The sequence below is a fragment of the Podarcis erhardii genome (assembly GCF_964252035.2).
Source record: "Podarcis erhardii genome assembly, chromosome: 13".
Classification (NCBI taxonomy): Eukaryota; Metazoa; Chordata; class Lepidosauria; order Squamata; family Lacertidae; genus Podarcis; species Podarcis erhardii.
In genome coordinates this window covers 50881454-50909049 of record NC_138502.1, presented here as the reverse complement: position 1 = coordinate 50909049, position 27596 = coordinate 50881454, and the positions used below count along the sequence as shown (strand labels likewise).

Sequence of the window (27596 nt, the reverse complement as noted above, 5' to 3'; positions counted from 1 at the left end):
TCCCCAGCTGTATTGTGGTTATTATTGCTGTTTAGAAAGTGGACAGGGGTAAAATCGCATTGAAGTGCAGATGTCAGCGTGGTGTAAATGGTACTTTAAAAAGGCCAAAGAGTGGAGGAACATCAAATACTGAGGCACCTTTTCAGGCAAAGAATTTTAATTGCAAACACAAATGCTTTGTAAGAAGAGTCCCTGGAAAATACTTTTGTGTCATTTAAGCTGCCGCAAATGACAAGAACAGACGTGTCTGAATCCGTCTGCTCCAGACTGATGTGTTGTGGGACACCTGAAACTAGAACTCACATTAAGCTTTTAAGGTCTGCGCTTGGAGGAGCTAAAGTAAAGAGATTTCAGGAGGGGGCGAAATTCTCACCGGATTTAATTGCTTGCTTTAGAAAACAGTCAAGATTAAATTAACAAAATCTGGTGTATTAGTGCTATAGTATGTGGAATCACTGACAGTGTGTTGCTCTTGTGGGCAGGGAGAAAGTAACACCTTTTCCAAATGGAAGCAGCTGTGCCAAAGGGGGAAATAGCAACATGGGCCACTGGTTATTTTCATTTTAAGAGAAAAACACATATTTGTGATAACCATCAGCAAATCACCTTATATAAAATGTCAACATTAGAACATAACTTATTAAGATAGATTTTTTAATTTATTTATTATGAGTAGTGGTAGTATAAAAATATGCAAAACGGATTCCAAAAATACACAGAGGGCTTCATGCTTCAGGCAATTAGGAAAATGAGTAAAACATATCATCTGCATTGATGGACATGAGGAGTCTTCAGACTGACACACACAAACGAAATAGCGCAGGCCCCAGTCACACCTCTTGACAAAGGGCATTCCATGACGGAGGGGCCACCACTGAAAAAGCCCCCTCCTTTGTTGCTACAAAGCGCAGCTCTGATAAGCAAAGCCCTTGCAGAAGAACTTCGGCGGATCTCAGAACACGGGCAGACAGGGATGGGAACTGGCACGCCTTCAGGTGCCAAGAGCTCCTCCAGTTTAGGGATTTAAAGGTAAGTACCAGTGTCCTCCTGCACATAGGCAGAATAATAGCTATAGTAATAACAAATGTGTTTAGCACTTAAAAATCCTGGCAGCCATATTCCACACTAGTTAAAGCTTTTGAGTCATCTTTAATGACAGCCCCACATGTAATGCATTGTCGAGGCTTTTCGGGATTCCTGTGCCTCTAACTGAAAGTTTATTATTTGCAGACTCATCCCATTTCATTGCCTGTTAATCTCCGTTTGTGGGGATTCGTGGTGGAGAGTCTCTTAATGGCCTCGCAGTCGCTGCCTGCTCTGTGAGGCTGTTAATTCATTGTCTCCAGTCGTGGCTTGTTGTTTTAATAGTGAAATAGTGCTTTAAAAATAACAAAGGGGTGGAGGATGATTTTTTTTTTTTTTTGAGGTTGTATTTTGTATTATATCGTAAGATGGCCTGGGAAAAGGATGTTTTCTTTCTTTTTTTTCTGTGAAAGAGCAGGAATTCAAACGCTTAAAATATATATTGGAGGAATGCCTGTGTTTAAGTACCTATCATATCGTGCTTTTGCAGGGCTCAAAAATATTATCTCAACAATCTTAAAATGGCCCTGTATGGTATTGGCAATATTAATATCCTCCTCACGCAAATGTGAGGCTGAAAACAAGTGGGTGGCTGAAGGCTGTCTAGTGAGTCCATGGCCAACGCGAGGTTTAAAACAGGTCCTACTGACTCGTGGCTTTAGCTTTACACCAGCTCTGAGCAGGTGGGCTTTTTAAATATAAGGGCATGTTGTTGCTGTACACACAGATATCGCCTACCCTGAGGGAAGCAGTTTTAGGATGGAGGCCTCTCTGTCACACACTCTCATCAAGGAACTTTTCCTTTTAAAAGTCAATATTGCAGAAGGTGTTTTTTGTTGTTTTTTTACCTTGACACATTAATTTTAAGTAACATTTCCCAGTGGACAAATTCAAAGTGGGCCCCCTAAGGATGTCCATTTATTAGTGACTGTAAGTTATGTTGCACCTTTGGAGCGTTCAAAATATTTCACATATATTACCTCAAGAATTCTGTCAATCCTTTTTAGTCCTAAGTAACTTAATATCATTATCCCCATTTTGCAGATGGAAGACTGAGGCCAGGACATGAGTGGCTTGCATAAGGCCACTTAGTGTGCTTGTGGCTACAGTTCACAAAGCAGACAACATCTGGGAAACTCATGACCAGATTCCTTTAAATTCTGCTGTTTTAAAATTTTAAAGCAGCCTTTGGTGCTACAGGAGGACATATTTAACTCTTCCCCTGAAGCTACTAACTAAGCCGGGGGGGGGGCAGGGAACAGGAAACAGGACAGTTAAACCATAAAAATGACATGGGTGGCGAGGTTAAGCACCCTTTCATTCCCGTGCTCCTTTCCAATGCAAGTCAGATCCCTTTGTGGCATATGTTTTGTCCCTCAGCCGCTGTGCTGGCCTAGATCTCAAGTACCAAGCCCAATGAATAGCACTCCTAATAAATGGTGCTTCTAGCAGAACAATCCTGCGAATTGCTGAGCTGTTAAATCCATTTTCAGATCAGGTGCAAAAGCACTAACAAGCTGCAGCATTGCATAGCCAGTGGCTTGCGAGTCAGTTTGGGTCATTGCGCTGGTACATCTGCTGAGTCAGCTGCTTTCCTTACAGTTCCCATTGCTGGCTGTAGTGCGATGGGGACTTTCCTAATACCGCCTTTTCTCCTGGCAGCACTATGCCGTGGTGACTGGAGCAGCCGAGGAGGGCAACCAAAATGGTCAAAGGCCTGGAAACGATGCCTTATGAGGAACGGCTAAGGGAGCTGGGCATGTTTAGCCTGGAGAAGAGGAGGTTAAGGGGTGATACGATAGCCATGTTCAAATATATAAAAGGATGTCACATAGAGGAGGGAGAAAGGTTGTTTTCTGCTGCTCCAGAGAAGCGGACACGGAGCAATGGCTCCAAACTACAAGAAAGAAGATTCCACCTAAACATTAGGAAGAACTTCCTGACAGTAAGAGCTGTTCGACAGTGGAATTTGCTGCCAAGGAGTGTGGTGGAGTCTCCTTCTTTGGAGGTCTTTAAGCAGAGGCTTGAAAACCATATGTCAGGAGTGCTCTGATGGTGTTTCCTGCTTGGCAGGGGGTTGGACTCGATGGCCCTTGTGGTCTCTTCCAACTCTATGATTCTATGATTCACCCCACCAAACATTCTCCACTTTGAAATAATGGCTGCCAATAGCAAGCATGGCACTACCGGTCATTGCTGCGGGAGAGCAGTTCCCAAATAGCGCATCTGTTCCATGTGTTCAGTTGCTATCCTAACTTGCATAATTTGGGGAACAGGTGAGTTTCATTTTGCAGATGCCCGGGGATGTTGATGGCCAACATAAGTGAGAAACTGCAACAGTGGCAAAGCTGGAATAGAAGAGAAGATAGGTTTGCTCCAGGCCAAAGATTGCCTTTGTGAGTCACATAGGAAAGTGAGGCTGCTCTGTTTCCTCCAATCCGGCTTCGCTCTGTAACAACTTCACTTCCCTTCTGCTAGCAATGGCCTTATAAGGCTTGTTTGGGCAATTTTGCAAGATGAATAGTTCCGTTATAATAAGTTGCCAAAATCTTAAATAATGATCTCTTACAAATCTTACAAGAGAGGAGGGTTGGCTGCCTTACAACGTTCTGGCTAATGTACAAATTGAAGCTACAAACTCCCACCGCTGCCGGCACCAAAAAAGGAGCTTCCTGGGAAACATCAGCCAAGCTCTTAAGATTTGCAGCGTAGCATTATCAGAATCTATTTAGTCAGCTTCAAATACCAAAACACATGTGAGGGACTCTGGACTTCAAAACCTCAAGAAATCTCAAACCTGTAGCGTTTTTGTTGTTGTTGTTGTTGTTGTTGTTGTTGTTGTTGTTTGGACTTTTATCCCACTCTTCTTTCCAAAGAACTCAGGGTACAGCATCATAAGTAACACAATATAATGGGGAAAGTATTACAAAAATTTAAAACAACTAAAAACAGATTTTCAGGATCCAGGAAAGGTCAGAGTGGGAAAGCTGAGGGCAGCAGCACGTCAGGAAGCAATTCTCAGATTTCTCAAGCCACACAATCGGAAACGGGGGCTGAAACTGCCCCCCTCCCAAGCCATTTTTTTTCTGCAAGGACCCCCACCCCAGATTTTGGCTGCATCAGCAAAAGTATTTTTTCCCCTAAAGGAAACATGGTGTTGGGGCGGGTGGAGCTCAGCGAACTTTTTCAGCAGGGGGCCAGTCCACTGTCCGTCAGACCTTGTGGGGGGCCGGACTATATTTTGAAAAAAAATATGAACAAATTCCTGTGCCCCACAAATAACCCAGAGATGCATTTTAAATAAAAGGGCACTTTCTACTCATGTAAGAACATGCTGATTCCCGGACCGTCCGTGGGCCAGATTTAGAAGGCGATTGGGCCGGATCTGGCCCCCGGGCCTTAGTTTGCCTACCCATGGTAGAGCCCATCATGCTCTACCTTGAGCTGGCCCCGATTCTCAGCTGGCATTTCCTTTCCCTTACATTTAAGTCAGCTGGTTCCTCTCCTGAGAGAACAGTCCCAGGGCTGCCTCCTGTCACCAGCCGGCCCTGATGCTGTTTCCCCCATAAAGAAAAAGAAACACACAAGCATCAGCTTCTCTGCTGGGATTATTTTGGCTGCATCCATTCTAAAGTTAATTTTCTCCTGCAAAGTATGCTTATGTTCCTGACGTTTATTTATTGCATTTATATTTCACCTTTTCTCCAAGGAGCTGGTAATTTGGTGTCGTCAGGAAACTTGACTGTCTCATTGCTCACTTCTTAGAACCATGGGACCTTGTTCGGTTGTTCAAAGCACAGGCTACAATCTCAGTCCTTGAGGGATTCCACTTTCTACATCCCTGCACTGGGAGAACTATCCATTTATTTCTACTCTCTGCTTCCTGTTCTTTAACCAGCTACTGACCTCTTTTCTTATCCCGTGACTGCTTACTCCTAAGGGGCTTTTGATCCATGTGCGATATACTCAAAGAACCCTAAAAGGCTTTTTAGATGAGACTTATCCTTGCAGAAGCCATACTTCTTTTTCTTCAGCAAGACTTGTTCTTCTGTATGCTTGATAATTCTATCTTTAATCATCGTTCCCACCAGTTTTCCCAGAACAGATGCTAAATTAACCAGCTTCTAATTTTCTTCAGATTCCATTATTAAAATTGTCGCATTAGCCACCTTCCAAGTGTCAAATATGAAGACTGATGTTAGAGAAAAATTACATATTTTTGTTAGAAGATACTGGGTTAAGAACACTTAGGTGGATGATTTCCTTATTTCTCCACGTTTTTAATTTCTCACTAAAGCTTCACCTGTTGTCACTGTGCTTTGCTGCAGTTCCTCAGATTCCCTTCCTGAGAAAGGGAGTCACAGTGTCACAGTGAAGACAGACGCAAAGAATTCACTCAGCTTCTTTGCAATCTTCTTTTCCACCTTTAGCACATATTTAACTTCCTTGTTGTCCAGTGGTTCGACTACCTCCCTGACTTGTTTCTTGGCTTCTAATGTTTTAAAGAAATAGTTATTGTTGGACTAAATGTTTTCAGAGAGTTTGGGAATTTTTTCACCCCTTATTGTCTGTTTGCATTTCTTTTGCCAAGGTTTATGTTCCTCGTTCTCTTCTTCTGGACATTCTTGCCTCTCAGAGTTTCCTCACCTCTGCTCATTAACCCTGCTGGCCATCTCTTGGCCTTGCTGGTCCCTTTCCTGATCCACAGTGTACAGTCCAGCTGAGCTTCTGTTGTTGTGTCTTTTAATAACCTCCAAGCACTCTGGAGAGATTTGACCCTCTTGACTTCCCTTTCGACTTTCTTCTGTCCCCTCATTTTTGCAAAGTTGCCTCCGTTGAAGTCAAATGCGTTGGACTTTCTTGGCAATTGCCCAATACGTTGAATATGTTAGGACAGTAGTCACTGTTCCCAGTCAGCTCAACAAGACTTACACCTCACAGCTTTGTATTATTTCCCTTTTAAGCCATCTCTACAAAGCTCTACACATCCTGATCCATAGAAGCAGGTAGGGGGGTGTTATTGACTTCTGTCAGAAGGACACTGAGAAACTGGAACGTGTCCAGAGGAGGGCAACCAAAATGGTCAAAGGCCTGGAAACGATGCCTTATGAGGAACGGCTAAGGGAGCTGGGCATGTTTAGCCTGGAGAAGAGGAGGTTAAGGGGTGATATGATAGCCATGTTCAAATATATAAAAGGATGTCACATAGAGGAGGGAGAAAGGTTGTTTTCTGCTGCTCCAGAGAAGCGGACACGGAGCAATGGTTCCAAACTACAAGAAAAAAGATTCCACCTAAACATTAGGAAGACCTTCCTGACAGTAAGAGCTGTTCGACAGTGGAATTTGCTGCCAAGGAGTGTGGTGGAGTCTCCTTCTTTGGAGGTCTTTAAGCAGAGGCTTGACAACTATATGTCAGGAGTGCTCTGATGGTGTTTCCTGCTTGGCAGGGGGTTGGACTCGATGGCCCTTGTGGTCTCTTCCAACTCTATGATTCTATGATTCTATTCTACGTCCGTGATCAGTGCTCTCAGCTGAATGTCATTCATCTGAACCAGGCCAGCCGCAAAGCCCAGGGACTGCTATCTAGCCTCACTAGGCTCCCTTCTTATAGTAAAACCTGGCAGTCTGGAGGTGGTTATTCTTTGGATTCTGTCACAAAAATCAGGAAAATTGAGCCATGTTTCTTGAGAAATTTCTATTGCTCCATCTGATTGGGAAGAGATTTCCTCAGAGCTGCCAAATTTCAAATGCTACTCAAACATTTGGCAACTGTGAGCGGTGAACAGGGGTTCCATTTACGCTGAAGAATTTTCTTGCCAACCATCTTTGTGCTCAGGAGACTGTTTCCTGCAATGATGTTATGTGGTTTTTTGTTCAGTTTCCTAAAATAAATATTGACGGGTCACCGGGAGCCTCCTTATTAAGATCATGTTTATTCATAAATCCCCAGAATTTATTTCCAGGCACAACACGGACCTACTCCATTAGCTGCTTCATTATGTATTCCCCACCTCTTATTATGCTACATTTGTGACTTGTGGGTGAGTCTCATATATTTGGATTATAAATTTCTCATATTATGTTGATGTTGCTTGTATAATCTGTTTCACCTTTTCTTTATGTGCACTTTCTTCCTGATCTTTTTTTTAAAAAAATATTATAATTTCATCATAAAATTCCAACCTCCCTTTCCTCCCAGGAAATCAAGTTCATGGTTCTCCTCCCTGTTTAATCCTAACAACAACCCTGTGAAGTAGGTCAGGCTGAGAGACTTTTCTCCCTAAATCCTAAAATAGTAAACACGAGGACTGTTCAGATAAATAATTAGCAAATGCATATATTAATCTCTTTTCAGAGAATTAGATGTGATAGACTGTTGTAACAAAAATAGCCGAGGGAGGGAGAAATCTGTTAAACTTGCTCCATACCAGCCTGCAGCAGTGTTGAAGAAGAGGACAAGCACATGAATGCTGTGCCAAACTGAATCAAGACATGGAGGGCTCACACTTGTATTTCCCACCAGTTTTATTTTTCTCAAGCCACAGAGCTGAACTGATTTAGACTGGACTAGCTGTGCCTAGAGGAACGCAGGTAGCACTGTGGGTTAAACCACAGAGCCTAGGACTTGCCAGTCAGAAGGTCGGCGGTTCGAATCCCCGCGACGGGGTGAGCTCCCGTTCCTCGGTCCCTGCTCCTGCCAACCTAGCAGTTCGAAAGCACGTCAAAGTGCAAGTAGATAAATAGGTACCGCTCCGGTGGGAAGTTTCCATGCACTGCTCTGGTTCGCCAGAAGCGACTTAGTCATGCTGGCCACATGATCCAGAAGCTGTCTGCAGACAAACACCGGCTCCCTCAGCCCGTAAAGCGAGATGAGCGCCGCAACCCCAGAGTCGGTCATGACTGGACCTAATGGTCAGGGGTCCCTTTACCTAGCTGTGCCTAGAGAGGTGGCTTGATCTCAAGGGTCGCCAGCATGGTGCACCCCCAATGTTGCTGGGCTTCCAACTTGCATCAGTCCAAGTCAACACAACTAATGGTCAGGAATGAGGGGAGTTGTAATCCAACAGCATCCTGAGCTCCCCAAGCTGGCTATCCTTGGATGAACCATTTCCCTCAAACATCATTTTCTGCCAGTCTAATTCCTGCCCCTACCAATCTGCTACTAGCCCTGCAGGAGAAAATAGAAAGAAACATTTTCTCAGAAAACCACCATTACCCCATAACTGCTACTGTTCCCCTGGAGGGGAAAAAAATACAGGCGAGAGCATTTGTTCTGCTCATGGGCACATGTACAGGGTGTGCGGGGAGTGCCTGGCACCCCATGATTTTATGTTTTATTTTTTCATGAGGATCATAGCAAGGAGGAGACACAGGCAGAATAAAAAGGCTGGAATGGATCTGCAGCTTCTGCCTGCACCTGTCTCTTGAGGCAGTGGTGGAGTGAAGGAGGAAGCCACTTCCAGAGATGGAGATCTGTTCCTGCTTAGTTCCTCCACCTGCACCTCTGTTTGGGTGGCTCTGTCTCAGTCCAAGCTCCACCCGCCTTTTGTGCAGAGAGGCCTGTGGGGATGGTGCGCAAGCAAAGAGGAGGGGAAAGCCTCTTGCCTCCATATCTTCCCAGCTCCGCCCAGTTCTTTTTCTATACAGGAATAATGTTATGTACTGAAGCTCTCACCCTGGGCCAGCAGGGGGATACTGTAGATAGTTATGCAAATAACGGATCGAAAGTGACGTTCAGTGATTGGATAGTTTTAGAAAATTGTTACAGTTACATTGTACTGGAGCTCTATATAAGCAGGCTGACTGAGCCCTTCAGTTCTGTTCTGTTCTGGCCTCTGAATAAACAAGAGCTGTTTGAAGAATCGCTGTGTCGTCTGATATGTTCACCCACAACTTAACAAATAATATTCTCCTTTGGCTTCTTGACCTCTCTTCTTCTGTTAGCTTTTTGCCTCATTGCCTCTTTCCTTACAGTATTTGTCTTGCCATTCTCTCTCCCCCATTCTTTCTTCACGGAAATAAATAAATAAATAAATTTTCCCCAGGTGCAAACCCTAATAAAATGTGCTGTTCCTGCTCCTGCTATGTGAGTAATAGCAGCTGGGGGCAGAGAAGCAAATAAATGCCCCCACTCTCCAGTTGTGGCTGTTCTAATCCAAATTCTGCAGCTGCTTTTGATCACTTTTAGGTAAAAATAAAAACACCAGGAGATCTGATACTGGAGCTCCTGTGTTTAATACCCTTTGGCCCTTACTAAGATTAATGCTTCTTGTAGCATAAGGTTTGTTTACTATAGCCCATTCAAAGTGGCTTCCTATATTCATTTGGCGCATATACATTAGTGTTTAAGGATGCATGCTTTCCATATTCATTCCAGAAAGACCCATGTATTTATACTACCCATTGCAAAGGCAATTATTTCATGATATTTGGAGCCACCCTAGTAAACTACCTTGTGTGTCCTTTTTCCTGTAACAGTGATGTAACTCTAGCAAGATGGGCATCAGAACTTGCACTTCATGCAATGTTCTCTGACCAGCTGTGCTGATTATACATTGCACCAGGGAGAGATGCAGATGGATCTTTTGATGGTTCTTGATTTTGCTTAAAAGGCTGCTAATTTTGAGATAGTGGTTTTCTGTAAAGCAGCTGGCAGTTTCTCTGAATTTATGGTAACATATTTCAAAGGACCAGTTTGGGTGACTTACACCACTCATATTATTTCACCTGATTGGGTAGATGTTCGCAAGGGGTTACCAATGTTAGATGTCTCTTCTCTTTCTGCCCCAAAGACAAGAAATAGGATACAACCATTGTGTAAATCCCTTAATTTCCTTGCTTGTCATAATGAGACACAGTATTCAGTTTGGGGTGATGATGTCTCATTATCAAGCCCCCAGGCTTGATAAAGAACTTGGGGGGGGGGATACTAAGTCGATCTGCTCTAGATGCCTTAAAGCATTGCCATGATTTGGTTGTCACGATGGATTTACGCGGAAAATAAATACTAGGTTGTTACTATAAGCTTATTTGCACTCCTGGCATGTCTATTGTCCTTACAGATTATTAATGCATATCTATTTAACCTTATTATGTTAAAAAGATTATAAAGAAGAGAGATAATTCAGCCACCTCTTTGAGACTGACGCTCCTCTCTTGCAGCTTTTCCTTGGGAATGTTTAAAAATGGCAGTGATCACAGATTGAGAATGCGTAAAGCTAAATTAATTGTGAAAATGTTACTTGAATGTTGCATTCCGTGCTTTCAGTGTGGGCCATCTGTGGGCTCAAGTGTAATAGTAAGTGTAGACTCTCATGGGTAGGCAAACTAAGGCCCGGGGGCCGGATCTGGCCCAATTGCCTTCTAAATCCGGCCCACGGACGGTCCGGGAATCAGTGTGTTTTTACATGAGTAGAATGTGTCCTTTTATTTAAAATGCATCTCTGGGTTATTTGTGGGGCACAGGAATGCATTCATCCCCCCCCAAAAAAAATATAGTACAGCCCCCCATAAGGTCTGAGGGACGGGGGACCGGATCCCTGCTGGAAAAGTTTGCTGACCCCTGGTAGATCATCAAAGAGGGACATTGCCTATCAGCTTGTAGAGAGAGCTCCCCTCAAAGCCAAAAGGAGGTGGAGGGCCATTCTGATAGAAATACAGTGGTACCTCGGGTCACAGGCGCTTCAGGTTACAGACTCCGCTACCCCAGAAATTGTACCTCAGGTTAAGAACTTTGCTTCAGGATGAGAACAGAAATCACGTGGCGGTGGCGTGGAAGCAGTGGGAGGCCCCATTAGCTAAAGCGATACCTCAAGTTAAGAACAGTTTCAGGTTAAGAATGGACCTCCGGAACAAATTAAGTTCTTAACCAGAGGTACCACTGTGATAGAAACTTAGGACTTTTGGGTTAGAGTGTGGTGCTGAGAACGCCAAGGTCTCAGGTTCGATCCCCGTAGGGGACAGCTGCATATTCCTGCATTGCCAGGGGTTCGATTAGATGATCCTCGGGTGTCCCTTCCAATTCCATGATTCTTTGAGACATTTATGAGGGCCTAACCACACTTTCATTTATCCCATGATTTCTAGTATTTCATATCCATCTACAATCAAGGGTCCGAGAGGTCTCTTTTTGGTTTACAGTATTTGTTTTGTCTTGTCTGTGGGCGTGGACATGGGAGCTCCACTACCCATTGGCTCTGACTTGTCTGTGCCCTGTGCTCATGAAGGCTTGTGTGCATTTTGGAACACCCCACCACATGAGTATTGGAGGTATTCCTACTGGCAATGGTTGTCCTTGAACCTATGGAGGGTGACGGGGTCGAGGACAGGACCTAGTTCTCTCGCGTATACATTTTCCCCTCCTAGCTTGCGCTCTGAATGCCTGAGTGAGGTTCTTGTGACCACTGATTCAACAAATTTTGAAATCACCAAACAGAATTACAATTGCGCAACAGGAGAAAGGCATGATAAAACCACCTTTACAAATGTTTTCGTATGCAGTATATGGGAGGTTAATGCAATCTGAGTTAGATTACTGAATTGGCTTTTTATTATTGAATTGTATCCACTTGAGCAATTATCAAACCAGGTGCTGCTGATTGGAATCAATTATTTGTTCACCTGATCACTATAAAGCTGACAAGGGCAGACGATTGCCACTTGAGGGTGCTTCCACTACTACTGAAGCCTTGTTGAAAGGTATTTATTAGTTTGTGATGCTCCAAAAATTCTCCCCTATTTGGCGAGGGCAAAAAATTTAAACTGGCAGGGGAGAAAGTCTTGATTAGATTGTCGTGTAGCCTTAATGTCTGGATAAATTTAAGAAAGGTTATTCACGGTGTTCCTGCATTAAACTTCTTGGGTACTCTGGGGGGATACTGCCCTACAGTAATATTTCCTTCTTTATTTATGTCCTAAACTTTATTCGCCGCTTGATTTTAAAACAAACAAACAAACTTCAAAGCAGTTTACAAAAGATAAAACAAGAAAATCAAGAAAAAGTCAAAACCTTACTTTGAAACATACAGAAGTTAAAATACTAAAACAGATAAAAATTACCTCACCTTACCTCACCTTTCTAAGCATCTGGGTAGGCTTCTCTAAGCAATGTTTTTAGCGGGAACTGAAGAGAGGCTCCTGGTTAATCTCAATAGGTAGGGAGTTCCAAAGTGCAGGCGCTGCCACGCTAGTTGACCGAGTTCTTGCCAAAGCAGAAGAGAGATTGTGTGGCACGGAGGTAGTTTATTGGAGAGTAGTTTAACAACACAGCATGAGCTGATTTTCAGCAGCGCTGAGAGAGTAAGCAAAAGCATTAATAACATGAGATTTGGCCAGAAGGACACATCCTTACACAGGTCTTTTGGATGTTAGTATTTTCTGCCATGTTAAGTCGAGGGGTTTTACATGGTGTATTGCCTAAAACCTTTCAGCATGGTTATTTCATTATTCAATAGACCATAGAGTTTAGAATCGCTATACAAAGGAATGTAGAGTAATTATGAGTTGTGCATGGATTTTTGCTCCTTTCTCTAATTCCCTATTACTCCAAGCTCCAGGGCTTGTGGGTTTTAATATGGCATACTAATACGTTGCATCTTGATGTATGAAAGTATAATATTGTTGACCATTGGTTTACCGGTAGTTATTATAAATAAATTTTACAATAAGGTGTCTTTAACATTTACTCACTGTTAACGGACAATATCTGTGTTTTTCACCAAAGATTTGTCAAAACTTTTTGAGCTTTATTTAATACAATAAATAAATAAATACATGCATCTCCTGGAATCTGTTGTACTGATTCCCTAAAGCTATACCTAAATGGAAAGCCACGTGGAACTGGGTTTTGTGAAGGCTCTAAGTTGCAATGACAAAGGCAAGAATCTTCAAAGCCAAGTCTGTCAGACTGACTCACGTTGATCGTGTCTGATGGTGGGCCTTTTTCATGACCTTGTATTTTCTTCAATGGAACATGGGGAACCAGGGATAAAAACTATACCACAAAAACATTCCCTGATAACTTCACACATTCAGTTTTACACACACACACACCAGCAACCCATATCATCACTTTGCAGTGACTGATGCTCCTCAGGGTTTTTTCCCTTAGGGGAAAACTAGACATTACCTTAAAGCTACTTTTGGGTTCACACCCTTTAATACTGAAGGTGGTTTTAATTGGACCTGCAGCCTTGATTCTGAGAAAAATCCCGCGATTTCAGGACTTCCCATTTCACGAGCCATCTTTAGTGCATTCTCAAAAGTTAAGTTGACTCCCTGCAACAATTCCTCTTGTATATCTTTGGAGATCAACCCCACCGTCTTTTATCATATCATCTGCATCATGTACTGCTCTCTCAGAGCTTTCAGGGCAGCAGCTGAAGAAGGAGCAAAAAGGGTTTCCTCCTGTGTGTGTGTTTCTTTGTGGCTGATTAGCTGTTCTCCCTGTGCAAAGGTCAGAGGGGGCAGGGTTTCTGTTGAGGTAGGTGATTAGCTGTGGGAGGAGCCTAGCGGCGCGCGCAATTTGATCCATCTTTTAGATTTAGGGGAGCTAGTCTCAAACGTTTGTCGGGGGAGACCTAGGGGTTTTTTGGGGGGGAGTTATTTGTCCTGTCTTCACGCTTCTTATGATGGAGGACCGCTGTATCCACCCCCAACGACATGTTCTCAAGATGGAGAGTGAGGGAACAGCTGCAGTCGCCTGCGGTTCCTGCACAATGTTTGCCATCTTGCCAAAGGTTGCAGGCAGCTTTACCTGCAGCAATTGCATGTTGATTGCCCTCTTAGAAGACAAAGTCCAGCAACTGGAGGAACGTGTAGCTACGCTCCAAAGAATTAGAGAGCTGGAGCTCTTCTTGGAAGCAACAGAGCACACCGTCTCCACCAAGGAGGAGACAGGGGACTCCCCTGAGAAGGAGGCTAGTTCACCAACACAGGAGCCAGATATATGGAGAAACATGACTCAAAGAAGTAGGAAGCCCAGGGTTCGCTCTGATTGTTTAGAAATACACAATCGCTTTGAGGTCCTCTCCCCTAGCATGGAAGACGAAGAGCAGACTCCGTTTGAGGATCTCTCCCTCATTACAGTCGATCAGGTATATGAAGACGAAAAGCAAAGTCAGTCCTCAGGGAACGTGCAGGCGACCTTGGAACGGACAGCTCACGGAAGAACCCCGACCAAACCTAAGAGGAGGCGTGTAGTGGTGATAGGGGATTCCCTACTGAGGGGAACAGAAGCAGTGATCTGTGGGCCTGACAAGATGTCTCGGGAAGTGTGCTGTCTCCCCGGGGCTAAGATCCAAGATGTAACTGAACGACTGCAAGGAATCATAAAACCCACTGACAAATACCCCTTCCTCTTGGTTCATGTGGGAACCAATGACACTGCAAGCAATAGCCTCCAGAAGATCAAAAGAGACTATGAGGCTCTGGGCAGGAAATTGAAGCAATTAAATGCACAAATTGTCATCTCATCTGTCCTCCCAGTTGAACGACGTGGCCCAGGGAGAGAGAGAAAAATAGTGGAAGTGAACAGCTGGCTTCGCAAATGGTGTAAACAGGAACGGTTTGGATTCTTAGACCACGGACAGCAGTTTCTTGAAGATGGACTTCTGGCAAGCGATGGGCTGCACCTCACAACGGTTGGGCGGAATGTTTTTGCCAAAAATCTCAGAAACCTCATCAGGAGGGCTTTAAACTGACTAATGTGGGGGAGGGAGACAGTGCTCCTGAAGGTAGGAGTCCAAATGTCATAGACCGAATGGAGCAAACAGCACGCAGACCTAGTGATGGGAGGAAAAAATCCTTAAATAAGAGACACGGGGGAATGATTAATGGACTTCAATGTCTGTACACTAATGCGCAAAGCATGGGTAATAAACAAGATGAGCTTGAGCTCTTGGTACAGCAAACTAAATATGACATAATAGGCATCACTGAAACCTGGTGGGATAAGTCCCACGACTGGAATGTAATAATGGAGGGATACAATCTATTTCAGAGAAACAGACCAGACAAGAAAGGAGGAGGAGTGGCGTTATATGTCAGGGATGTGTATACCTGTGAAGAGATCCAAGATTTAGAACCTCAAAGCCAAAGTGAGAGCATTTGGGTCAAAATTAAGGGAGAGAAGAATAACAGGGACCTCATTGTGGGAGTTTACTATAGATCCCCAAGCCAAACGGAGGACATAGATGATGCCTTCCTGGAACAGATGGCCAAGCATGCAAAAGGAAGGGAGATAGTAGTAATGGGGGACTTCAATTACCCGGATATTTGCTGGATGTCAAACTCAGCCAAGAGCATAAGGTCAAACAGATTCCTCACTGGCCTTGCAGACAACTTCATTGTCCAGAAAGTGGGAGAAGCAACAAGAGGAACAGCCATTTTAGATCTGGTCCTAACCAATGTTGATGACCTGGTTAGTGGGGTAGAAGTGGAAGGATCATTAGGCGCGAGTGATCATGCTCTTCTGAAGTTTACTATACAGCGGAAAGGAGCAGCCAAGCATACTAGGACTCAATTTCTTGACTTTAAGAAAGCCGACTTCATAAAACTTAGGGAAGTGCTGGGTGAGATCCCATGGACAGTAATACTAAAAGGAAAGGGAGTTCATGAAGGCTGGGAGTTTGTTAAGAGGGAGATAGTAAAAGCACAACTTCAGGCAATACCAATGAGACGGAAACATGGAAGGTGCCTAAAGAAGCCAGGGTGGCTATCTAAAGAACTTTTAACTGAGTTAAGATTAAAAAAGGATGTGTACAAAAAATGGAAAAGGGGGGAAACCACCAAAGAGGAATTCAAACAAATAGCCAGCACGTGTAGACACAAAGTCAGAAAAGCTAAAGCACAGAATGAACTCAGGCTTGCTAGAGAGGTTAAAAGCAACAAAAAAGGCTTTTATGGGTATGTTCGTAGCAAAAGGAAGAACAAAGAAACAGTGGGGTCGCTCAGAGGAGAAGATGGTGAAATGCAAACAGGGGACACAGAAAGGGCTGAACTCCTCAATGCTTTCTTTGCCTCAGTCTTCTCCGATAAAGAAAACAATGCCCGACCTGAAGAATTTGGAGCAAATGATTCAGCAGAGGAAACACAGCCCAGAATAACTAAGGAGATAGTACAAGAATACTTGGCTAGTTTAGATGTATTCAAGTCTCCAGGGCCAGATGAACTGCATCCAAGAGTATTAAAAGAACTGGCAGATGTGATCTCAGAACCACTGGCACTCATCTTTGAGAATTCCTGGAGAACAGGCGAAGTCCCGGCAGACTGGACGAGGGCAAATGTTGTCCCTATTTTCAAAAAGGGGAAAAGAGAGGACCCAAATAATTACCGCCCAGTCAGTCTGACATCAATACCAGGGAAGATTCTGGAGCAGATCATTAAGCAAACAGTCTGTGAGCACCTAGAAAGGAATGCTGTGATCACCAATAGTCAGCATGGATTTCTGAAAAATAAGTCATGTCAGACTAACCTGATCTCGTTTTTTGACAGAATTACAAGCCTGGTAGATGAAGGGAACGCAGTGGATGTAGTCTACCTTGATTTCAGCAAGGCATTTGACAAGGTGCCCCATGATATTCTTGTAAAGAAGCTGGTAAAATGCGGACTTGACTATGCTACCACTCAGTGGATTTGTAACTGGCTGACTGACCGAACCCAAAGGGTGCTCATCAATGGTTCCTCTTCATCCTGGAGAAGAGTGACTAGTGGGGTGCCACAGGGTTCTGTCTTGGGCCCGGTCTTATTCAACATCTTTATCAACGACTTGGATGATGGACTCAAGGGCATCCTGATCAAATTTGCAGATGACACAAAACTGGGAGGGGTGGCTAACACCCCAGAGGACAGGATCACACTTCAAAACGACCTTGACAGATTAGAGAACTGGGCCAAAACAAACAAGATGAATTTTAACAGGGAGAAATGTAAAGTATTGCACTTGGGCAAAAAAAATGAGAGGCACAAATACAAGATGGGTGACACCTGGCTTAAGAGCAGTACATGTGAAAAGGATCTAGGAGTCTTGGTTGACCACAAACTTGACATGAGCCAACAGTGTGACGCGTCAGCTAAAAAAGCCAATGCAATTCTGGGCTGCATCAATAGGAGTATAGCATCTAGATCAAGGGAAGTAATAGTGCCACTATATTCTGCTCTGGTCAGACCTCACCTGGAGTACTATGTCCAGTTCTGGGCACCACAGTTCAAGAAGGACACTGACAAACTGGAACGTGTCCAGAGGAGGGCAACCAAAATGGTCAAAGGCCTGGAAACAATGCCTTATGAGGAACGGCTAAAGGAGCTGGGCATGTTTAGCCTGGAGAAGAGGAGGTTAAGGGGTGATATGATAGCCATGTTCAAATATATAAAAGGATGTCACATAGAGGAGGGAGAAAGGTTGTTTTCTGCTGCTCCAGAGAAGCGGACACGGAGCAATGGTTCCAAACTACAAGAAAAAAGATTCCACCTAAACATTAGGAGGAACTTCCTGACAGTGAGAGCTGTTCGACAGTGGAATTTGCTGCCAAGGAGTGTGGTGGAGTCTCCTTCTTTGGAGGTCTTTAAGCAGAGGCTTGACGACCATATGTCAGGAGTACTCTGATGGCGTTTCCTGCTTGGCAGGGGGTTGGACTCGATGGCCCTTGTGGTCTCTTCCAACTCTATGATTCTATGATTCTATGATTCTATGAAATGCACAATCCCTTGCTATAAAACAAAGCAGCGTTAACCATCCATCTATGGATTCAGCCTGTCCTTGTTGGCTCTCAAAAAAGTGTTTTCTCTGCACAGGGACATTCATATGTGGAGTGCAATATGCTTCAAAGTTTGCAAACAATATCTCAAGTTTCTTGTTGTCCTCAGGGGCTGGCTTGCCACTTGCAGTCCATGATCTGCAAATATCTCTGCCCTTCTGGCCTATGTATGTCAGGAACTGTGAAGCCTTGTGCTCCTCAGACCACCTGTCTGCTTCAGGGCCTGCGGAAATCAGTTCCATAATTCCCCTCCATTGTGACCAATTTTCTGCCACATTCCCTGAGACAAAAACCAAGCGTCTTGAGCTGGAGGCCATTCTTTCAGGTGCTCCTGCTGGGTCCTGCTTCTGCCTGGCTTACAGTATAAGGCAGATGGCAGGAGATGCCACGGAGCAAAGCAGCAGCTGAGGCTCCAGGCAGCTGACACTTTCATTTCCTCTAAACACCTTTGGACCCCTGTGACCCAAGAGGCAGGCTGTTAGGGGGCAGGGGAAGGAGCAGGCCCCAGCCCAGTGGTCCATGAGTTTGCCCACATGCCAAGTTGGTTGCTAACACTGGCACTGTTTTCTGACATTTCCCATTATCTGCTGCTCTTGTTGTGGGCATTTGAGAGATCTTTGACCAGCCCCAACAATATCACTAGGGGTGGGCAAATCTTTCCATTCCAGTTCCTCTCTCTTCCAGTCCTGTTCAATCCTTCACATTTCCAAATCAGTTTGTGAATTTCTCCTAATATGTACTTTTATCTGCAGAGCAATGTTTGCCTAATATTTTTGTATTTTGTTTTCACTTTACCGTAATAAAAGCATTTTTGTACCCATTAAAAAAGGTAAAGGGACCCCTGACCGTTAGGTCCAGTTGTGGCCGACTCTGGGATTGCGGCGCTCATCTCACTTTATTGGCCGAGGGAGCCGGCGTACAGCTTCCGGGTCATGTGGCCAGCATGACTAAGCCGCTTCTGGCAAACCAGAGCAGTGAACAGAAACGCAGTTTACCTTCCCGCTGGAGTGGTACCTATTAATCTACTTGCACTTTGAAGTGCTTTCGAACTGCTAGATCGGCAGGAGCTGGGACCGAGCAACGGGAGCTCACTCCGTTGCGGGGATTCAAACCGCCAACCTTCTGATCGGCAAGCCCTAGGCTCTATGGTTTAGACCACAGCGCCACCCGCGTCCCGTGCATTGTTTAGATTATTTAGGACAGTGCAAATTCAGCAGCTTCACCTTTAAATGAGAACTGTATTGAATTTCCCTCCCTTGGCACCATCAAGACAGGATTATGTCTTATAATAGTAGAGTAATACATATAAGCTCTGCCTGATACTTTGACTAAATAAGACTATAAAATGGTTTAATGTGCTCCATAGAAGTAGACACCATGCCATAGCACTGATGATCCCCAATGCTGGGATCAGAATGACTCAAGTGTCTGCTAGTATAACACAAAATTAGATCTGCTCCTTTTCTACCCTAATTTGTGTCTGTTAGTATTAAACGTGACAAAGGCAAAAAACTTTAAAGATATTCCTATGGGCAATGGAACAAATCTTACAGTGCCAAAAGAAGATTAATCACAGATAATTGCAGGACAAAAAGAGAACACTCACATTGTGGCATGTATGGAATCCGCATATTTTCTGAAAAAAATAGATTCTAAACAATAGCTGGATTCTTCCATTCAGCCAGATCCCTTTCCAATAGGTCTGAGGGTACTGTATAGGATGAAATTTGGCTCCATTTGCAAAAACAATATGAGTACTTGAGCGCACCTATTTTTTGCTTGAACTACTCGATCAACTTTTTTTTGTGAGAATCCCATGTTCAGTACACTTCCATGAGGTACCCCCCCCCCCCGTGTCCCGATTTTCCAGGGACAGTCCCAGAATTTGGATTTGATCCCAGAATGTCCCGATTTTCTCTACCAGCACCACTGCTGAGCTCAGGGACGAAGATGAGCCTGAGCTTGTCCCGAGTGACGACAAGGGCAGGGTGGTGGCTACGGGGAATCCTCCCATTGCCTCTCCCTGGCTGTCACCGCTGCCCTCCTTCCCTGGGCAGCTCACAGAAGAAGGAGGTGAACGGGCAAGAAGGAGGTGAGGCTGCTGCCACCGAGGCCCAGCCCAACATGGCGTGCCGGCTCTGAGGGGGCAGGCAGAGGGCAGGGCCACCCTGGGTGGAAAGAAAGGGGGAGAGGAGCAGAGCACAAGGAGTCTTGGTGTGTGTGTTTTAATGCTTTGTGCATCCATATCTAATATTGCCCCTTTCTAAAATGCATTTGGGACGTGGGTGGCGCTGTGGGTTAAACCACAGAGCCTAGGACTTGCTGATCAGAAGGTTGGCGGTTCGAATCCCTGCGATGGGGTGAGCTCCCGTTGCTCGGTCCCTGCTCCTGCCAACCTAGCAGTTCGAAAGCACGTAAAAGTGCAAGTAGATAAATAGGTACCGCTCCGACGGGAAGGTAAACAGTGTTTCCATGCGCTGTTCTGGTTCGCCAGAAGCGGCTTAGTCATGACCCGGAAGCTGTACACCGGCTCCCTCAGCCAATAAAGCGAGATGAGCGCCACAACCCCAGAGTTGGCCATGACTGGACCTAATGGTCAGGGGTCCCTTTGCCTTTAAAATGCATTTATTGGTGTGTGTTTTTCTTTTAGTACATCTACCAAAGAATAAAATAAAATAAAGTGGGATAAAGGGTTTGTCTCAGGACGCTGGAGAGTGTGAGCGCTGTGTCCTGTTGGTGTTGTGGTGTGATAGGAGTCAGGGGAGTGAGAAATGTCCCTATTGTCACCCAAGGAATGTTGGAGGGTATGCCAAGTGTCAGAGACTTTACCTGATGGCTATCATGTGGCCCAGTCCTGCATCATATTATTCACTAAATCATCTAAATCTAAATCTAAATCATCAGCATGAGGAGGGAATAGCTTTCCAACTGCTTATACCAAGCAAAGGCTGCTGCATAAGCTTAGATTGCATCTTATTTCACTTCCAAAGGCTGTAGCTGAAAAAAATCTTTAACGTGAAACAAAATGCGTAAAATATAATAAAAACAGAGAGATGACCCACAGAACCAGTAATGATTGACAGATTGTGTTAAAGGCTTGACTTGTTGCACATGCTATCTTGCCACTGCTAACCTAGCTGCTCTTAGGTAACCCTCTGTGTTCTGTCAAGAACTGGACAAGAAATTATGGTGTGATTTATGGATGGAATTTGGCACTTCTAACTCCAATGAGCTTTTTCTGCATTGGAGCATCTCATTCATTGTTGAGTGTTCGTTTTAAAAGCCCAACTAATTATATGCAAAAATGTGCATATTACATGTATCCTATGTGTAAGAGAGTTAGGCTCCATGCACTACTAAATTTCTGTTCCATAATTTGGGAAGTAATAGAAATTTTTATATGGCATTATTGTATGTATCTGCTTATGTGCTGTATTTTAGGAAACCAGGGGTGTATATGCACATCAAATGTGAGTGTAATATTGGGTATAATAATAAAAAAATACACTATGCTAAAATTGTTCATATTTTTAGCAGAACCAGGCTAGGGGGAGGAGGAAAGAGAATTCTTACTTCCAATTTGAGATCAAGGAGTGAGGCAGGGGTTACGGAAAAAATCCATGCGCATAAACTCGACATTAAGATTTTCAGTGAAAGCCATCCCTAGTTCTGCCCCTCCATCTTTGGTACTATACAACTTGTGCCCCCCCCCCTCTGTGTGTGTGTGTGTGTGTGTGTGTGTGTGTATACATCTTGTTCTCTCTTACTTCTCCCAATGTTTTGCTTGTTTATTTACTGCAATAGTCTTATACATTTTATTGTATGACAGGCCATCATATGGCGCCCTGAGGCTGCTTCTCAGTAACATGGCACCTCATGCATGTTATCAGAAAGCGTACTTTCTTTCCTATTTCCTGCCCAGAGCGTCCTTCATATCTAAACACATTCGGGGGAGGGGGAGTGGAGTCATTTTATGCACCATTGCAAAACTTTGTATATTAAATTTATGGTTGCTTGGCATATAAAACACGAAATATTTATTGCATTTTTAACAACCAATATTTATAGTAACATGTCACTCACTTGGTATGTACTTTGCATATGAACCTGGTACATGCCATGGATACTCATTTTGGAACAAACTGCTCTAGCAAACATTCAAAACCGCAAAGACATGGTGCAAGTGTAGAAGAAAAATGTTAATGTCTTGTATGCCTATGCAATCTAAGCATACTGTAATTGGTCTATGGCTGTTAAGGCAGCCCTGTTTAGGGTAGTTTTAAATGTTTGATGGTTTGTCATTTTATTATTATTATTATTATTATTATTATTATTATTATTATTATTATCATCATCATCATCATTAATTCTGTTGGGAGCTGCCCAGAGTGGCTGGGGAAACCCTGCCAGATGGGTGGTGTGTGTGTGTGTCTGCCACTTTCCATGAAACTAAAAATGGAGCCTCATGAACCAAATGCCAGTTGTTGGTAACAAATGACAAGAACTCACAGGTTCGTCACCATCCCTGGTGCTCCCTTGTCCTGAATGAAACTTCTGCCTTATCCAACCAGGCTGTTCCATCCTGTTTTCACTGTTACATTTATTTAATTTAATACATTTATTTAATTTAATACATTTATTTAGATTTGTAAATTTAGCTGCTCAAAGCATTGTTACTGGAAAACTGCTGGGGGGAAATCATATTGTATCTGGGCAGAGGCTGTGAACAGATATTAAGCAGTCAGGGCAAAGGGCACCTGTCATAATTTGGTCCTTTGCACATTTTTTCCCAATAAAGTGCTTTGTGGGAAAGGTAAAATGTGATAGTTTGGGCTCCAAAGAGAAGAGGGTCAGAAGACCAATTGACCAATTGGTGGAGTCTTGCATACTTATGGGAAAGCAAGGATCCCACAGAAACCTCTCCTGTTCCACTGGATCTGCTGCCTGTGCTCCAAGCTCTCCCAGCTTAAGCTTGCAACTCAACAAGCAGGGCATTCTTGGTGAAGGCACCGCATCTATGAAACTCCCTCCCTCCTGTAAAAGCAGCAGTGGTGCATGCAGGGGGCGAGAACAGGGCTCTCCTGGATACTATTGCCATTACCGGCAAGTTGGGGGGGGGGGGAATTGAACAATGGTTTTCTACAAAGATTGCAACTCTGACCATTGCAGAGAGGGTCATTGGTTACATCCCCCCCCCCCCAAAAAAAGTTCATGTCTGAATCCAGAATCAAGTTGATGAAGGTTGTGGTTCTTATTAAGTGATTAACGGCAAAGCAGTCTTTCTCTTCTTTCCCCTCCTCCTTCAGAAGCATTCAGTATGAAAATGTAATTTAAAACTGGAATTACATGAGTTTCAAACAGATGGCAGAATGTATGCTTGTTCTTCCTAGCCTATTTTGATACTTCCAGTGTGCCATTAAAAAATAGGAATAGTTTAAAGCAAAAAAAAAAAGAAAGAAAGAAAGAAAAAGAAAAAAGTTTAAAGACAATGGATAGAATCTTTAGACTGGAATTTTAAAAGAACATAGCAATTCATGGGGGGGGGGGGGATAATTTGCCATACTTTAATGAACAGTATCCCGGATGCTTAAGGCAAGTCTGCCGATAGGTTTCCCTAGGAAATTAGCAGAGCAAATATAATGACCTTGAAATTATACTTTAAAATGTCCCAAATATTTTGCAATTAGGCTTTGAAGCAGTAATTACATTAAAAACAAAAGACTGTAATAGCTTGTGTTGTAGTACATTCAGACAGGTCAGGTACTGTACATAGCTGAAAAAGGAAAGTGGCAGAATTAATTGGGTGGTATTTGTTTGCATTTGAATAAAGCAGACAGTGTCCCCGGGGGGGAAATCCTGGTCAAAGTTTACTGAACAAGCCAGTCTGCAACTTGAGCAGAAAGAAACAGAGGGGTTTTGCCTTTTGATGAGCCCTATTCAGAGCTGGACTAGATTCAGCTTAACTTTCACAGGAAAACTTTCTCACAGCTAAATAACCTATCTGAGCATGCGCAGCCTCAGTGAAGATCACACCACCGTCCCTGGCTCCTAGGGTTTGCAGACGTCCCCGGTTCCCGGGGACAGTCCCTGGATTCACCAATCTGTCCCTGGAATGTCCCCGGATTTTAATTAATGTCCCCTGATTTATGCCTGGGGACTTGCGGTGAAGCAACATGGTGGGTGCCATGGCAGTGAGCAGCACCTGAGGTCCCGGCCACGTCAAAGTTCCAACCAGCCAATCTGCTGGCTGGGGGGGTGGCTATTTAAACTGAGGCGCGAACCAGAGAGCTTCCTTCTGGCTCGCTTCCTCGATGAACGATCACCCCAAAATTGCGCAGAGCCGCCTGGAGCAGAAGAGTAAGCGGGGCTCTTCTGCTGCGGGCTCTGCACACCCAAGTTGGGGGGGGGGCAAGCGAGATGGTGAAAAAGAGAGGCCTAGAAAAGAGCTGTACTGCGTTGCAAGACACACAGAGAGAGATGGAGCCTTGTGTGTGTATTTTAATGCGTGTTTTCCCAAGACCAGCGAGCGCCTTTACAGTAGTGCCTCGCAAGACGAAAAGAATCCGTTCCGCGAGTCTCTTCGTCTTGCGGTTTTTTCGTCTTGGGAAGCAACCCTATTAGCGGATTAGCGCTATTAGCGGCTTAGCGGCTATTAGCGGCTTAGCGGCTTAGCGGCTAAGCAGCTATTAGCGGCTTAGAAAAAGGGGGGGAGCGAAAAAAATCGCAAGACTCGCAAGACGTTTTTGTCTTGCGAAGCAAGCCCATAGGGAAATTCGTTTTGCGAAGCGCCTCGAAAAACGGAAAACCCTTTCGTCTAGCGGGTTTTTCGTCTTGCGAGGCATTCGTCTTGCGGGGCACCACTGTACTCGATCTCTCTCTCCCCCCCCCCAACCTCTTTTTGGGGGGTGTTTGTGTGTTTGTAGATGGGCTTCTCCGCCTACCTTGTGTCAAGGTGCACGCCCGACAACTTTGAGGTTCCACCTCCCTAAAAATGGTCAAGAACTCCTGGCAACCCTTTCCTAAAATAATAAAGAATGATTTAAAAAAAAAAAAAAAAGTGTCCCCGGATTCCTTGAAAAAAATCTGGTAACCATATCCTAGGTAACACCTTGACTTCCCCCTTCTTGCTAGCTGACTTACTGACCCATAAGTTACCCACTGAATGCTCTCTGCTGCTGCAGGTCCAGCAATTCAACGTTATGTTAACCTGCGTGAGATACATATATTGCTTTCAGTATTGTACAGTAATGCCCTCCATTTGATTATGCTCTTTGAAAGGTTGAGAATGTAGATGAATCCCTTCCATGCTGTAATGCCATTATCAGGACCATCAGATTTGGCTAAGTAATGGCATCACTAAGGATTATTAGAGTGAAGGCTATTTAGTTATATATTTGTTATTTTATCTCACTCTTCAGACCAGTGGCGTAGCATGGGTTGTCAGCACCCGGGGCAAGGCAAGTAATTTGTGCCCCCTAACCCGTGGATTTTAGCACTCGAGTGCAAGTGCGTGGGCCCCCCCAGATGTTGCGCCCGGTGCGGCTGCCCCCCCTGCACCCCCCACGCTACGCCACGGCTTCAGACTAGCATTTTGTCCCAGCCTGAAATAATCAAAAATTTAAGCAAAGCATCCCTCTCTCTCTATAACTCTGTAGAACTTAGTTCCAATAGTACCAAGTTTGCTTCCATAAAAAGCTGCATTGAGAGGGAAACAGAAATAAAGTCTGACCAATTTAAATCCCAATGGAATTTTTAACACTCCATATGTTAGGCAATGTTCCTCTTAAATGTTTTTAAATAACACTGAGCTCATAAGCAACTACTAGGCTTTCTTTCACCTGGAAGAGGTGGCAGCTAAGAACAACTTTTGATCAATAGTTCTGTGCTGATGACAATGTACTTTGGATGGACTTGGGCGGATTTCTTAATACTCTGCAGCAGTTCCAGAAGGTCTCGAAAAGCGACTTGCCCAAGCAAATCTATTCGTCAAATCTTGTCAAAATTATAGTTCTGGAGGCAGAGCCTTGTGGCCTTCCTGCCTTTGACGCCTAGACTGCCAACCCTACAATAGCTCTGGCAGTGAACAAGTACACCGCTTCCTTTGTTCATTTAATTTCAACCATTTGTATGCTGTTTAATCACAGTATGATTAAACAGCATGCAGGAGACCTAATACAATAATGAATCAAAATCATAAAATCAGAATTAATTCAGTTAAAAAGTCTAAAAGTATTTATTTATGTTTGTAATATTTGGTTAAGGCTGATCGCCGAAGAATTGATGCTTTTGAATTATGGTGCTGGAGGAGACTCTTGAGAGTCCCATGGACTGCAAGAAGATCAAACCTCTCCATTCTTAAGGAAATCAGCCCTGAGTGCTCATTGGAAGGGCAGATCGTGAAGCTGAGGCTCCAATATTTTGGCCACCTCATGAGAAGAGAAGACTCCCTGGAAAAGACCCTGATGTTGGGAAAGATTGAGGGCACAAGGAGAAGGGGACGACAGAGGACCAGATGGTGGGACAGTGTTCTTGAAGCTACAAACATGAGTCTGACCAAACTGCGGGAGGTAGTGGAAGACAGGAGTGCCTGGCGTGCTCTGGTCCAGGGGGTCACGAAGAGTCGGACACGACTAAACGACTCAACAACAACAACAACAAGTGGCAGAAGTTCAAAGGGGGGGCTGTCTGCCCTCAACTGGAAGGGAGTTCCACAGATGCGGGCCCATGACACTCAATGCCTTGCTCTTGAACCTTGTTGGCATAGAAGGGAGAGGTGGATGCATAAATGGGGTAGAGAAAGCAAAGGTAAAACACCAATTTTTGTTGAAATTATTTTTTATGGGGGATTTACTATGCCTTGGAATTTGCCATTATTGCACATTACCAGCTGCTAAAGACAAACACAAAGGGGTGCTTTCCTCCCTTCGATCTCTGCTTGTGTGCTCTCCTGAGGCATCTGGCAGATCATTATGGTCTGGACGGGCGTTTGGCTAATTGACTGTGGCAGCGCTTATTAACTATGGCCAGAAACAGAATTCCGAGTGAGATGGACAATGTTTGTAGAGCAGATTTGCCAGTGAAGAGAATATATCGCAATTAACTCTTGATCTCCTTAAAAAATTACGGAAGCGTTGCCATCAAGGATTTTCACCTTTTAACTCTACTTTATGTTGCAAATAGTCTGGCTGCAATCCAGCCCACAACCATCACACTTCAATCCCATTGAAATCAATGGGACTTAAGCACAGGCAACTGTGAGCTGGATTGAAGCCATGATTCCAAACACTTCAGTTCTGCATTTCCTTTTTCATTATGATAGATAATAATTTCTCTCTTGATGAACAGAAACTGAAACTCCATTGGGGGGAAAAAGACGCCACAAGTAACTTTCAAGGCATTTAATCAAAACCTACTGGTATTACACGAGGAAGATAAAAATGTGCATTTGTTGAAGTGTTGTTGGTTATATACTGTTTTTGACTTTTCTTTAAAATACAAGACTTCAGGAAAGTTGAATAGTTTATAAGTATTCTTTTTTAAAAAAATTTAACCAAAACAACCAGCCGCCTGCCCACCCCAGTTGCAAAACTTTCGGCATTAATTGAATATTTTAAGTTGTGCATTATTTTCATTGCAAGTTTTACACAACTCTAAAAAGTGTGGCTAGCTCACATCACAACAATCAGTATTCTTTGATTCTTGGGATATTTTGCCACATTATGCTGAGGCAAACCTCAGCAACAGGAAGCCTAGGGACAT

General features: G+C 44.0%; 2 long non-coding RNA genes across 2 annotated transcripts in view; both read left to right on the top strand.

Moving 5' to 3' along the window:
* On the top strand, positions 1-27347 carry LOC309327237. The gene is made up of 2 exons (XR_014150463.1): positions 1-1029; positions 26099-27347. It is a non-coding gene; the product is annotated as an uncharacterized lncRNA (long non-coding RNA).
* LOC309327234 overlaps positions 1-27596 on the top strand; it is an 88747-nt gene that overhangs the window by 171 nt on the left and 60980 nt on the right. The gene's annotated exons all lie outside the window — the stretch shown is intronic.